General features: G+C 49.6%; 1 long non-coding RNA gene across 1 annotated transcript; it reads left to right on the top strand.

Annotated features, from left to right (window-relative positions):
• Positions 1 to 370: 370 nt before the first annotated feature.
• LOC144241148 (uncharacterized) lies at positions 371 to 2,488 on the top strand. Its single transcript, XR_013337977.1, has 2 exons — positions 371 to 526; positions 2,348 to 2,488. It is a non-coding gene; the product is annotated as an uncharacterized LOC144241148 (long non-coding RNA).
• Positions 2,489 to 13,772: the final 11,284 nt, after the last annotated feature.

Below are 13,772 nucleotides of genomic sequence, written 5' to 3'. Positions count from 1 at the left end.
GGATCTAGAAATGGTGAGAAGACTGTTCTGGAGTTCCCAGGTGGGCCCAACTTACTTACAAGAGTCCTTGTAAGGGAACGGCGGAGGCAGAGAAGGAGGAGGAAGGGCAGAATCAGACTGAATGATGCATGGCCATGAGTCAAGGAAAGTGGGAGCCTGCAGATGAAAAAGGCAAGAGACTAAGGGGAAACAAGGAAAGAGGGGAGTGTTCTCCTAGAACTTAGAAGAAATGGAGCTCTGCCAGCCCTCTGTAGATGAGAATCTCCAAGACTTAAGGTAATAAGTGTGTGGGGTTTTGAAGATTTCATTTTTTAAATGTTTTTTTTCTTTCTTTTTTTTTCTAATGTTTATTTTTGAGAGACAGAGACAAGAAACAGAGAGGGAGACACAGAATCTGAAGCAGGCTCCAGGCTCTGAGCTGTCAGCATGGAGCCCGACTCAGGGATCGACTTCAAGGACCATGAAATCATGACCTGAGCCAGAGTCGGAGGCTTAACTGACCCTTGAAGACTTTATTTCTTTAAGAGTAGGTTTATACTTACAACAAAATTGAGAGGGAGGTACAGAGAGTTCTGGCATACCCCCCTGACCTCATTCACACACAGCTCCCCCATTATCAAGGTCGCTCAGCAGAACAGTGCACCTGTTCCCAGGCCTGAGCTTATACCCATAGTCCCTCCTTTGCCTTAGGACTCCCTCTTGCTGGTGCACACTCTATGGGTTTGGGAAAATGTGTAAGGACATTCATCCATCACTATAACATCACACCGAGTGTTTTCACTGCCCTGAAAATCCTCTGTGCTCTACTCACACCCCCACCACTGGCAACTACGGATCTTTCTTTTGTCTCTATAGTTCTGACTTTCAGAATGACATGTAACTAAGAAAAAGAAATCGGGAAAGACTTTTTCTGCCTTTTGTGGTTTTAACTGAACATCTTATAGAATGTCATTTCCATCCTTTTTTAGCATATCAGCTATACGTCTTTGTACTTTTTAACCTCTTGCCCTGGAGTTTGCAAGATATATTTGCAACTAATCCAAGTCCACTTTCAAATAAGGCTACACCACTTCACAGGAAGTGTGACTACCTTATAATAATGAAGTGATACTAATTCCTTCCTTCTGTCCCTTGTATCATTGCTGCCTTTCATTTCGCTTACCTGTCAGCATACAAAAGCATATTATTTATACTCACACATAAAATGGATATATACAGAAACATACCCAATTGAATACATTGTTGCTATTAATATTTTGAACAAACTATAATCTGTTATATCAATGAAGAATAAGAAAAACAAATGTTTTTATGTTACCTTCCCTTATCCTTCTTTGATTCTTTTCTTCATGTAGATTCTAGTTTCTGACCTGTAGCATATTCCTTCTCTTTAAAGAACTTTTAGCAGTTCTTACAAGGCAGGAGTATGACAACACATTCCCTCAATTTTTTGTTTGTCTGAAAAAGTTTTTATTTCTTCACTTTCAAAGGATACCTTTGCTGGGTATGAAATTCTAGGTCAGTGCATTTTTTTCCTTTTTCCTCTCCACACTTTAAAGATCTGACTCCACTCTCTCCTTGCTTGTATGGTTTCTTTAAAAAATTTTTTTTTTAGTGTTCATTTATTTTTGAAAGAGAGAGAAAGAGCAAAAGCCAGGGGAGGGACAGAGAGAGAGAGGGAGACACAGAATCTGAAGCAGGCTCTAGGCTCCAAGCTGTCAGCACAAAGCCTGATGTGGGGCTTGAAATTTGTGAATGGTGAGATCATAACCTGAGCCAAAGTTGGACGTCCAGCCAACTGAGCCACTCAAGTGCCCAGCTTATCTGGTTTCTGAGAAGAGATTGGTTGTCATATTTAGCCTTTGGCTTCCTTCAGAATTTTTTGTTTCTCTTTGAATTTCTGTAGTTTGAAGATGATATACATAGGAGTAGTTTTGTTTTTGGTGTGTGTGTGTGGTCCCTATTTTGGAAGGGGTGGAATTTATCCTGCTTGCTGTTTCCTGCACTCCTGGATCTGATATTGGTGGCTTGGTGTCTGATATTAATTTGGGAGAAATTCTTAGTTGTTGTTTCACATATTTTTTCTGTTCCTTTTTCTTCTCCTTCTGGTCTTCCTATTATGTGTATGTTACCCCTTTTGTAATTGTCCCACAGTCTTTGAATAATTTGATTCTGTTCTCTGAGTCTTTGCTTTCTTTCCTTTTTGGCTTTTGGGGATCCTGTTGATACATCCTTTAGCCCAGAGACTCTTCCCTCACTTGTGTTCCGTCTACTGAGAAGCCCATCAAAGAATTCTTCATTTTAGTTGCAGCATTTTTTATCGCTAACATTTCTTTTTGCTTCCTAGGATTTCCATCTCTGCTTGCGTTGCCCATCTGTTCTTGGATGCTGTCCACTCGATCTGTCAGAGCCCATGGCAGATTCCTCCTAGTTGTTTTAAATTCCCATTCTGGATAAAAAAAAATAAATTCCCAGTGTTATAACTTTAGTATCCTTGCCATGTGTGTCTCTGATGCCTGCTCTTTCTCTTCACGTTGTTTGACTGTTGGTGCGTCTTGTAACTTTTTCTCAAGAGACTGCTGTCAATAGGCTTTCAGTAACATGGCAAGGTGTTGGGGGAGGAGGTGTTCTGTAGTCCTGTGGTTAGGGCTCCATCTTCTAGTGACCCCACACCTCCGGACCTCCAGCTTCACCAGTTTTTTTTCTCCCCCTTTCGGTGGGACAGCATGGTTTGTATAGGCCGGAGTTGTGTATTTCCCTTCCCCAGGCCAGTCAGTGTCTGATGGCCCAGCCGGTTACACTCTGGTTAACCAGTTTCCCCAGAAGGGAGGCTTCATTAAGAAGCACAGGGTACTCGGGCCTGTTTCAGAACGGTTTCTTTTCCAGTTTCCCTGCCAGAAGCCCGAGGGAATCTGGCCGCATCCCTGCAGGTAAATCTCATAATTTTGTGGGGGCCGCCTTGTCATGTCACTGGATCCCCCGGAGATTTTACCTCTGAGCTGTCCACACTGAGCCTCCTACGACTTGTCAGTTAAGGTTCAGGGTTTCCTGGCCCAGCACGGATTTCCTGCGCTGGTTTCCACCTGGGAGCCTCTCCACCTCAGTGAGCCGGGCCTCCTTTATTCGTCTGTCTCCGCACCTGTTCGCCCGGCTTCCTCCCCTCTCTCACACTTCCAAGAAAAGTTGTCGATCTTTCAGTCTGTTTAGCTTTTCACTTGTCAGGATGGAGCGGGGGCTTCTCCGCTCCTTGTGTGTGGAACCAATTTGTGCTGTTTCAAGCCATTAAGTTTGTGGCGTAATTTGTTACAGCAGCAATAGGAAACTCATAATGATTTCAAACCTTCTTGTGTTCCTAGTTGTATCACAGGCGCTGGTGGCCCAGTGGCAGTTCATGTCGATGCTCAAAGGTTAAAGAGCATCCCCTGTGGGCATGGCACACACACGCCTGTTGCAATGAGGAACACATCCCATGTGCACTGACAGAAGGCCTTCATGTGCACACTTCCATGCACATGGCCCCGTGTACCCCAGTGATGCCCTCCCCTGCACACACCTGACCCTGGCCCCACGTGTGTCCAGCCTGGCAGGCCTTCCGGCCCTGGGCTCAGTGGTAAATCCATCCTCAGTAAACCTGGAACCCCCCTTCTAGGGCACCCATTCCAAGCGCAGAAGGGCCAGCAATATGGTCACTAATGACTACATTCTCTATGTCACCCCCCGCCAAAGTGGGGCTCTGTAGGCACCAGAGAGACCCAAGCTTTGCCCCCCTTCTCCTATTATTCTGAGTTAGCCATTCACAAAGACCCTAGTACAGTGGTGTGCCAGCTAAAAAGAAAAAGAAAAAAAGAAAAGTCCTGAATCGACACTTTCTGTGGTGTAAATATTCCCACCATGGCCAATTTCAATCAACCCATGGTTTAACAGCTGGCTCACAAAATTCCTGACTATTTAACATTTGGCCCTCGGGAACAGCCCGAGCCAACTCTGATGCCTGCCCACTGCCCAGCTGGGCAAGCCGGCCCCGCTCCGGCAACAGAAAGACAATAACTTGTTAATTGTTTCGGCTTAATCAGCTCCAAACACAGGGCAGGCCGTTGGGATGGAACTCGGCCTGGGTTTCAGGGCACGTGGATTCTGTGTCCCTGGAGCTTCATTACCCTCAGTACTGTCTTATTTGTCTTGTGCTTATTCATTCTGGCAAATGAAACGGGCCCGTCCTTCCAATCTGGCTCTCCCAGCAGGAGTGGACCACCGTGGCAAAGGGCAGACTGGGCATAATGGGGGTTGTTCGGATGCCAATGCCCTCTGCTTCCAGAGTCCTCGAGTTCCATGACCTGGAAGCTGCCAGGCAGGCACACCCCCTGCAGATGTGGTTTGGGGCACTGGGGCAACATGTGCCTTTTCCTTAGCCCCGTTGAGGAGAGGGGTCCACGGTGTCAGATCCACTGGTATCTTCTCAGCCAGCCGTGCATTCTGTGCCTCAGCTGTCCTGCAAGTGAGATGGGCCCGAGGGTGGTATTGGTGTGTAAGCCTTGGGGTCTCAGATTCTAAATAAGAGCGGCCTCCTGATGTGATGCTAGGATATCGGTGAGCCCCCAACCTGGTGGCATGGAGGGTATAAATAGAAGAGAGGGTCTGTCAACCTCTGGGGTAGAGCATCGTCCAGTCAGAGGGCTGCACGACCTGTGAAGGCATTCGCCTGGGAGATGTGTTAAAACACAGTTTCCTGGACCACAGAACAGAACTCCCCAAAACTGCAGCCTTGGGGGTATGCATTTTGTAAAATCTCCAAACGATGTTCATGGTGTATTGCCCACCGATAGCAGGCTGCCTTCGCCTTCCTGGGAGAACAGAGGTCTACACTCCCAGCTTCGTCTGCAGCTCGGGGGCCATGAACTAGTTGCAGTCAACGGGAGTGACGTGTGCCACTTGTGGGCTCAGGGTCCTCCAACTCTGTCCCCTTGTTGAAAGGAATGGGGGCTGCACGTTGAGATGGAAGGGACACCTCTCATCACTGGGCACTGTGGACAGCAGCCCTTGAGTGTCACCTGACAGGCAGGTGCTTATCAGAGGAGGAAGTCAACCACATAGATGTTAATCTTCTAAGATTTGGGGCCTGTTTGTCCCTGAAGAAAAAGCCTAGCCTATTCTAACTAATACAGACTGCTTTGAGAATCTGATAAGTGCTTTAGACCTTCCTCCCAGGAAAATGCCCACCCACCTGTGAACCCTCCCTTGGTGTGCATTCCCGGAGAGCTAGGAGTCGTTGGTTTAAGCCCCGGCTGGTGCCCCACTTCGTGACCTGGTTTTGGGAGCAAAGGTGGCATCCCCTCCCATCTCTGCTCCTCCTCCCTGCACCCTCTCTGTGTCTTGGAGCAATCCAGGCCTTGGCTCCTACAGCTGCCCCACCCCCAATGGGATGGGTCTAAGCCCATCAACAGGAGATGTAGTAATTATTAAGTTGACCAAAGTTTAAAGGGTACAAGGAGGTTTGGCGTCCTTGAAGCTCATCCATCTACCACCAGCTAAGAAAGTCTGGTCCTTGGGGTGCCTGGGTGACTGTCAGTCTAGCATCTGACTTTGGCTCAGGTCATGATCTCGAGGTCTGTGAGTCTGAGTCCCACGTCAGGTTCTGTTCTGGCAGCTTAGAGCCTGGAACCTGTTTCAGATACTGTGTCTCCTTCTCTCTCTGCCCCTCCCCCATTTGTGCTCTGCCTCTCTGTCTCTCAAAAATAAATAAATATTAAAAAAGAAAAGAACAGAACGTTAGCTCCTTGGAGCTCATGTAAATTCTCCCAGACCCCACTCCTGTCCAATGCTGGGGATCAAGACGACTTCCATTAGACTGAGCCTAAGCTTTGAAGCCTCAGGCCCGAAGGGGACAAGCCGCCCCCCCCCACCAGGGGTCCTGGCAACCAAACTCAGCATGCGCATGCCCATCTGTTAATAGATCTCCTTCTCGGAGAGTGCACACAGCCCACCTCTGCAGCTCTGTCTCTATTTCTCACTCAATCCATGACTTTCTCTCCCTCTCGTCCTTGCTCACTCCCCCCACCTCATATTCACTGCTGTTGCAAATCCTGGGATCTGGGAGACTCAGATCTGAGGGCTCTGAGTTCCGAGGAAGGATCGATCAGTTCTCCGGCAGGCAGGCAGTCCCCGCCTGACCCTCAAGGAGAGGACATGTTGCAAACCCTGAGTCATCTCGCCTGGTGTAGGGGAAGAAATACTGTGCCCAGAGCCAGAGGATCAAGGCACAGTCCTGCCTCTTCAGTGTACTGTGTGATGTTGGGTGAGTCATCAACCTCTCTGTCCCTCCGTTTCCTCATTAGTAAAATGGGGCTGCTGTAAAGATTAGACAAGTTAATAGCTGTAGGACTGGAAACTCTGTGCACAGTGTGGGGGGCGCAGTAAATAGAAGATGAGTCAAGATTCAAAGGCCGCCAAGTGTGGCCAAGGTCTTCAGGCGGGTGTGGATGGAGGAGCTGCTGGTGGTCCTGGAGGCGGGGTGGAGACCACTGTGGGGCACGCACAGCGAGTGCTGGCGGGCAGGGCAGTGGGGGCTGGTGCCAGAGTGCCTCTCCTTGGCTGGCTCAGGGCCTCCCCCTCCCCCACAGCCCAGTCCCTCCAGTCGTCTCCCCAGGGAGGGCTGCCTGAGGGCTCCACGGAGGTGGAGAGCTCTTGGGGGTGCAGTCACCACCCCACTTCACAGGACAGACCCTCGAGGCTCAAGAGGGTCTTTGCCTCTCCATTTCCCCACTTCTGGGCTCTCGGCCCCTCCCTGGGGGTGTCTCTGCCAGTCTCTGTCTCTCCTTTTTTCCTCTTTTTCTGTGTTTTTACCCCCCCACACACAACTTCTAGGACTCTGGCTCTTTACTTTCCCATCCTCAGCCACTCTAAGGGCCTGACAGCATCTCTGACGACCCGTCCCCACCTCCAGCCCCTCTCTCCTTGCCTCTCCGTCTCCCTCTCAGGCCTTCCCTGGGTCTCCCCGTCTCTCTCTGATCCTGTGTTGCATATATAAGTTGCATATGTGTTTGTCTCCCTTCTCTGGGTGTGTATCTCTGTCTCTTTTTATCTCTGTCTCTGTCTCTCTCCTACCACACTAGCTGAGGGTAGAGCTTCAAATAGGTGGGAGGAGGGAGGGGAGGGGGGCCTCCACTCAGCCACCCTGATTGTATGCAGCCCCTGCACCCACGGGTGCTTCTAGGAACCTTCTCGAGGAAGGACCGGGCAGAGAGGGGCCCAGGATGCCTCTGCACCCTGGGCTTCTGGGGCCTCCAGATGTGCTAGTTCATGGTGACTTCCCAACTCCGCAGAGCATAGCAAGCAGGTGTGGACCATACCATATTCTGCAGTTGGAGAAACCCTGGCCCAGACAGAGGAGCAACTTGCCGAAAGACCCTTAGTGAATCGGGGTAGAGCTGAGATCTAGGGCCAGGTGTTCAGATTCTCTTCCTGAGCTTTCTCAGGGTCTCAGATCCCCACTCCCTCCTCTGCACACAACCCCCCCCCCTCCGATCTCCACGTGCTCACTCTTTTTCCACACTCAGGCCTCAACCCAAATGCTTCCGCCTCCAGGAAGCCCTTCTTGCCCAACTGGAACTAAAGTAGCATCCTCTCCCTGCTCATCTCACTCTAGTATCTCATCCTGTGTTTGTTCTGTCTTGGCCTTATTACACGGGACTCCTTCTGAGTCCCAAATCCCCACTATTAAGTGATGTCACTGGTGGTTCACACCTCAGAGGAGGGGAGAGTGGAGGAGAGCGCACCGCAGAGCGCTGGACACCAGTGGCTCCGAGACTTCAGGCTGCTGTGGAGGAGGGAGTGCCTGGCATCTCCTAGCTGCCAGGCCAGGGACACCGAGGACCACGGGTGACCTGGCCCTGACTCTGGAACTCCCGGGCCGGACCAGAAGCCAACTGCACGGTCTCAAGAACAAATGTGCCGCAAACATGATCAGCTCAGCCTGGCTGTCTGTAACTGTCAGCCAAGAAAATCCAAGTGCAGAGATGGGAGTGGGACACCCGGGGGTCACAGGTTCACCCCACCAGGACTCACAGAGCACCACACCACACCAGACCACCCCCAGCTCTTTCTTCTACTTCCCTCCTAGCCTGTGACAGCTCTGCAATCAGATGTTTCTGACTTTTTAAGACAATACGTCAGGAAGGAAATCAGGGAGGTCCTTGAGTGGGCAGGAGGAAGGAAGCCAGTCCCTATATGTGAGTGGCCCGGTGACCACCACTGGGTTGAACCCCCCCCCTCCCCGAGCAGCAAGATGAACTGACCTCTTCCCTGGGCTCAGCTTTCTGGAGGCAACCCAACTAGACTTTTCTCTTATGAAGAAAGTCCTGGCCACTTGCTTTATTAGGAGCAGTAAATCTGGGGAAAAAAAAAAAAAAAGGAAAAGAAGAAATAGAAAAAGAAATAAAAAGCAGTAAGTCTCTGAGATTTCCTGTCACTGACCAGGTGGGGTCAGGGAAGCAGGTGACATCAGAGGCTCTCAAACAGGTTCTGGCCAAGCCCATGCCATCAGACCTTTCAGCTTTTTTTTTTTTTAATGTTTATTTATCTATTTTTGAGAGAGAGAGACGACGCAGAGTGTGAGTAGGGGAGGGGCAGAGAGAGAGGGAGACACAGAATCCAAAGCAGGCTCCAGGCTCTGAGCTGTCAGCACAGAGCCTGATGTGGGGCTTGAACCCACAAACGGTGAGATCATGACCTGAGCCGAAGTCGGACACCCAAACGCCTGAGCCACCCATGTGGCCCAAACCTTTTGGCTTTACTGACACACACAGCTGGCATTTAGAGGCTCAGTGACTTTCCTTCTTGGGGTCACAGCTTCTTCAAGCCACTCTTGGTCCAACCCTACCTGATGCACTTTGCCCTTGTACACTCAACACCCACTAGACTCCCCCAAGCAGGATGCCACTTGGAGACACAGGAGGGAGAAGTGTGGGACAGTTTGCAGCCCAGGGACGTCCAGGCTGTGCTGAGAGAGGCAGAGGCTCAGGAGGAGGGTTCAGGCTGGGGCTCCATTGCCCACCACTTCCCCCCATTCAAGGCCACTTTTCCTCTGAGCAGCTGTGTGACCTTGGCTAAAACATTGTGAACATTAATAAAGGGAAACATCACTAGAGACAGAGGCTAGAAGGGGAAGCTGGTGCCACCCAACATCAATTACAGCAAGCACTGGCCCTGACAGACCCCAACAGAAGACTGGCCAGTGGGAAAGAGTCATCAAGTACAGACCCCAGAGGGGAAAGTATACATTGCATCTCACACAGGAAATCACTATCCCAGCAATTCAGGCAATGAGACACTGTCACCACCCTCCAGCCCAGCTTTTCCCCGATGGACTTTTCCTTCCAAACAACCCCTCCCAACTACCTCCTCCACAAAGGAACATCCCCTCCTCTGTGGGGTGGACTTGCTACCTTCCTGCTATAGATTGCATGTTCTACTCTGTCATTCCCGAATCAACTCACTTTTGCTGGTAAAATCACTGTTAGTTTTATTTTTTAGGTAAACTGCATTCAACCTCTCTGCACCTGCTGCTTCACCTGCTTGGGTTCTCCGGGGATCATGGTAGCGCCTCCTCCACAGGGTTGCCATCAGGACCCAGAGAGACAAGGACTGGGAAGTGCTTCCCCTGGCACTTAATAAGTGCTCATCGTTGCTCTAAATGTGCTGGCACCTACAATCTGGCCCCACGCTGCTCTTCTGCAGTGTTCTGAACTCTGGGCAGATGGCAACACCCCAGTTGACAGATGAGGAATCCAAGGCTCGGGGCAGAGAAGGAACTCACCCAAAGCCACAGAAGACTTTATGGCAGAAGGCTGAATTTCTACCCCTGCCAGATGCATCTCACCTACCTTCAGCTCTCCACCTATGCTGAGAAAGGCCACTAGCCCTCGGTAGTTCTCTGCATATTCTTCTAGAGTGGCACTTGTCAAATGTCCTCTGAGGTCACACACCAGCAGGGGAAGCTTGCAGGTGGGGCCCGGCTCCATTCGAGCAGGTGCGCCAAGCCCAGCCCACGAGGGAGCAGAGCCTGGGTGAGGCCCAGGGGCTTCAGTGGGCTTTTGGAGCCTCCAAGGACTCTGAGCAGGGATCCAGCCCTGGTCTGTCTCCCACATCTGCCCCTGCAGCTTAACATAATTCCAGGGAGAGCCTCCTGAGGCAGAGGGGGCTGGGGTGACTTCAGGCTCCAGAGAAACTTCTAATGCTATGCCCAGAAAGGAGCCGTGCTAGGGAAAGACTATTTGACTCTGCCTGTGTGCAGAGAGTTGTGGTATCATTAGTTGTGAGAGAAGATCCCCTAGTGAAGTCAGTAGAGCTAAGAGTCATTCAAAATAGGGTCAGAAGGGGGCGCCTGTGTGTCTCAGTCTGTTGAGCATCCTACTTCAGCTCAGGTCATGATCTTGTAGTCCATGAGTTCAAGCCCCCCTTCGGGCTCTGTGCTGACAGCTCAAAGCCTGGAGCCTGCTTTGGATTCTGTGTCTCCCTATCTCTGCCCCTCCCCTGCTCACACCCTATCTCTCTCTCTCAAAACTAGAGATTAAAAAAAATAGTGTCAGAAGGATATTGAGGAAACAAGTCCCTTCCATGTGTCCTGTGTCAATTCTTAGAACATTGTAAACCCTTGACTTTTGTCAATTGTAACTGGTCAATTGCACCTTGACCACCTTCTGGAACACATCTTTCTATTTCAGACTGAAATAGACATAATGTAACAACGTATGTTAGCTTCATAGTCAGTTGTGCATTGGATGGTCAGCTCTATCACTGCTTATCCTAATTCCTCCAAAACAAGTTCTGTGACTCTGTGGGATTTGCCTTTATAAGCCTGCTGTCCCTGCTTGGCTTGCAATTTGGAGCATGCTTTCAGTGTAGGTCACAGTGTGTGTCTCCTGGATTGCAGTCCCTAAAACTCCCCCAGCAAACTTCTGTGGCTGCTTTATAGCTGCTCCTCTGCTACCATAGCTGCTAACTGCTATCAAGCCCTCGCCCTGTGTGCCCGCCACTTGCTGCGTGTCCTACCCTGCCGTTACAGAGGTGGGCTCTACTCTTATACCCAGTTCCCAGATGAGGAAGCTGAGGCCAGACCAAGGTCTCAAGCACGTGAAGGCTGGGATTGAAGGCCAGGTCTAACATCTGGAAGCTACACTGTCACTTTCTCACCTTCCCATCCAGTGTGAGAGATGCCAGGTTCAACTCCCTCCAGGTATAAGTATCAATAAATTGAAACTAGAAGTCCTCCCCCCCCCACACACACACACAGAGAACACCTGTTTCCTGGTGAGCTACTGAGTCCTGACATGATCTGAAGTGGGTCCAGGAAGGCATGAAAATGCCAGGGGTCCATGCCGCATTCTCCCCCAGCCCCCAGGAACCCTGCCCCCATCTCAAAGGGGTGGTAGTCTGTCTCAGCACCTGAGCTGCCAGTGGGGCAGTGGTTAGAGCACTGGCTTCAAGGTTACATGGTGTGACTTTTGAGCTCAGCTCTGTGACTCACTCACTGTGTGTTGTTAAACAAATTGCCTTCAATCTCTGTGCTCACCTTTCCTCACCTGTGAAGTGAGGCTGGGGATACCTGTATTTTTGGATTTCTTCAAACAGTAGATAAGAAAATAAATAGAGCGCCGATATTATAAAATGTGTGCTTTGTGCCGGACACTCTACTGGATGCCTCATTCTAAACTAGCGAGTGCTGAAGTCTGGATTCCAGTGCAGGTAGGCTGGACCAGAATCTGTGCTCTGAAAAACTGTGAAAAATTAATGTGAAGTCCTTAGAACAGGGCCTGGGATATCCTAAAAACCAGGGTATGCCCATGTGTCAGGGCCACCTCAGGCTGGGAAGAAGAGAGCAGGGGGTGGGGGTGCCTGTGTGAATGACAAATTCCACCTCTTCCTCTGATAACCCACCAAACCAGAGCCACTGGGGACTGGGGAATTAGCATTTTGAGCAGACACATCCAGCCTCAACCAGGTGATTCTTAAGCCCCTTAAAGATTTAGCATCAGGGACTAAGTGGACCATGAAAGCAGCTATGAATTGATTTCACAAGTTTTATGATGAAGAATCTAGAGCCCTGTGTTTTGCAGCAAGTCCCCCACACTGCAAACCAAATAAGCCTCAGCACCAAGGACAGGCCCTCCACATTTCCCATCTTGGTTTCCTGGTGGATCCTACAGAGAGCCTTCTCTTCTCCCCACACTGCCCACCTCACGGGCACATGTGAGCATGGATGTGATAAGTAGCCGCAGACCTTGCCCAGGAAAAGGTGAGCAGGCACAGAGTCACACTGGTCCAGAATGGAATCTCAGCCCTTTCAGTGATGTCACTTGAATTTCCTTGTTTCTTTGACTATATTTTAAAATTATTTTCTTTAAAAATTTTTTTAATGTTTATTTCTTTTTGAGAGCGAGAGAGATAATGTGAGCAGGGGAGAGGCAGAGAGAGAGAGAGGGAGACACAGAATCTGAAACAGGCTCCAGGCTCTGAGCTGTCAGCACAGAGTCCAACGCAGGTCTCAAACTCACAGAATGTGAGATCATGACCTGAAGTCAGATGCTCAACTGACTTCAGACTGAGCCACCCAGGTGCCCCTAAAATTATTTTCTAAGTGGTGGCCTCTGGGTTTACAACTAACATATTAATTTAAAACAATCCAGTTCAGATTAATACCTGATTAATTAATTCTAGATTAGTTTCAATAGTGTAAAAACATCTTTGCTCCTAGAAAGCCCCATCACCTCTTCCCTCCTTTGTGCTATGATTGTCTTGCAAATTATCTTTATATCGTATGAGCCCAACAACACATTTATAATGATTGCTTTGTGCAATTGTCTATTAAACCATACAGAAGAAAATAATTACAGAAAATTACATTTCTGCTGTTTTTTTTTTTACACCCACCTCTGCAGACACCTGCACCAGNTCTCAAAGGGGTGGTAGTCTGTCTCAGCACCTGAGCTGCCAGTGGGGCAGTGGTTAGAGCACTGGCTTCAAGGTTACATGGTGTGACTTTTGAGCTCAGCTCTGTGACTCACTCACTGTGTGTTGTTAAACAAATTGCCTTCAATCTCTGTGCTCACCTTTCCTCACCTGTGAAGTGAGGCTGGGGATACCTGTATTTTTGGATTTCTTCAATCAGTAGATAAGAAAATAAATAGAGCGCCGATATTATAAAATGTGTGCTTTGTGCCGGACACTCTACTGGATGCCTCATTCTAAACTAGCGAGTGCTGAAGTCTGGATTCCAGTGCAGGTAGGCTGGACCAGAATCTGTGCTCTGAAAAACTGTGAAAAATTAATGTGAAGTCCTTAGAACAGGGCCTGGGATATCCTAAAAACCAGGGTATGCCCATGTGTCAGGGCCACCTCAGGCTGGGAAGAAGAGAGCAGGGGGTGGGGGTGCCTGTGTGAATGACAAATTCCACCTCTTCCTCTGATAACCCACCAAACCAGAGCCACTGGGGACTGGGGAATTAGCATTTTGAGCAGACACATCCAGCCTCAACCAGGTGATTCTTAAGCCCCTTAAAGATTTAGCATCAGGGACTAAGTGGACCATGAAAGCAGCTATGAATTGATTTCACAAGTTTTATGATGAAGAATCTAGAGCCCTGTGTTTTGCAGCAAGTCCCCCACACTGCAAACCAAATAAGCCTCAGCACCAAGGACAGGCCCTCCACATTTCCCATCTTGGTCCCCTGGTGGATCCTACAGAGAGCCTTCTCTTCTCCCCACACTGCCCACCTCAC

Source organism: Crocuta crocuta, unplaced genomic scaffold (genome assembly GCF_008692635.1).
Source record: "Crocuta crocuta isolate KB4526 unplaced genomic scaffold, BGI_CrCroc_1.0 scaffold127, whole genome shotgun sequence".
In the NCBI taxonomy this organism is placed as follows: domain Eukaryota; kingdom Metazoa; phylum Chordata; class Mammalia; order Carnivora; family Hyaenidae; genus Crocuta; species Crocuta crocuta.
This window is presented reverse-complemented; position numbering and strand designations above follow the sequence as displayed.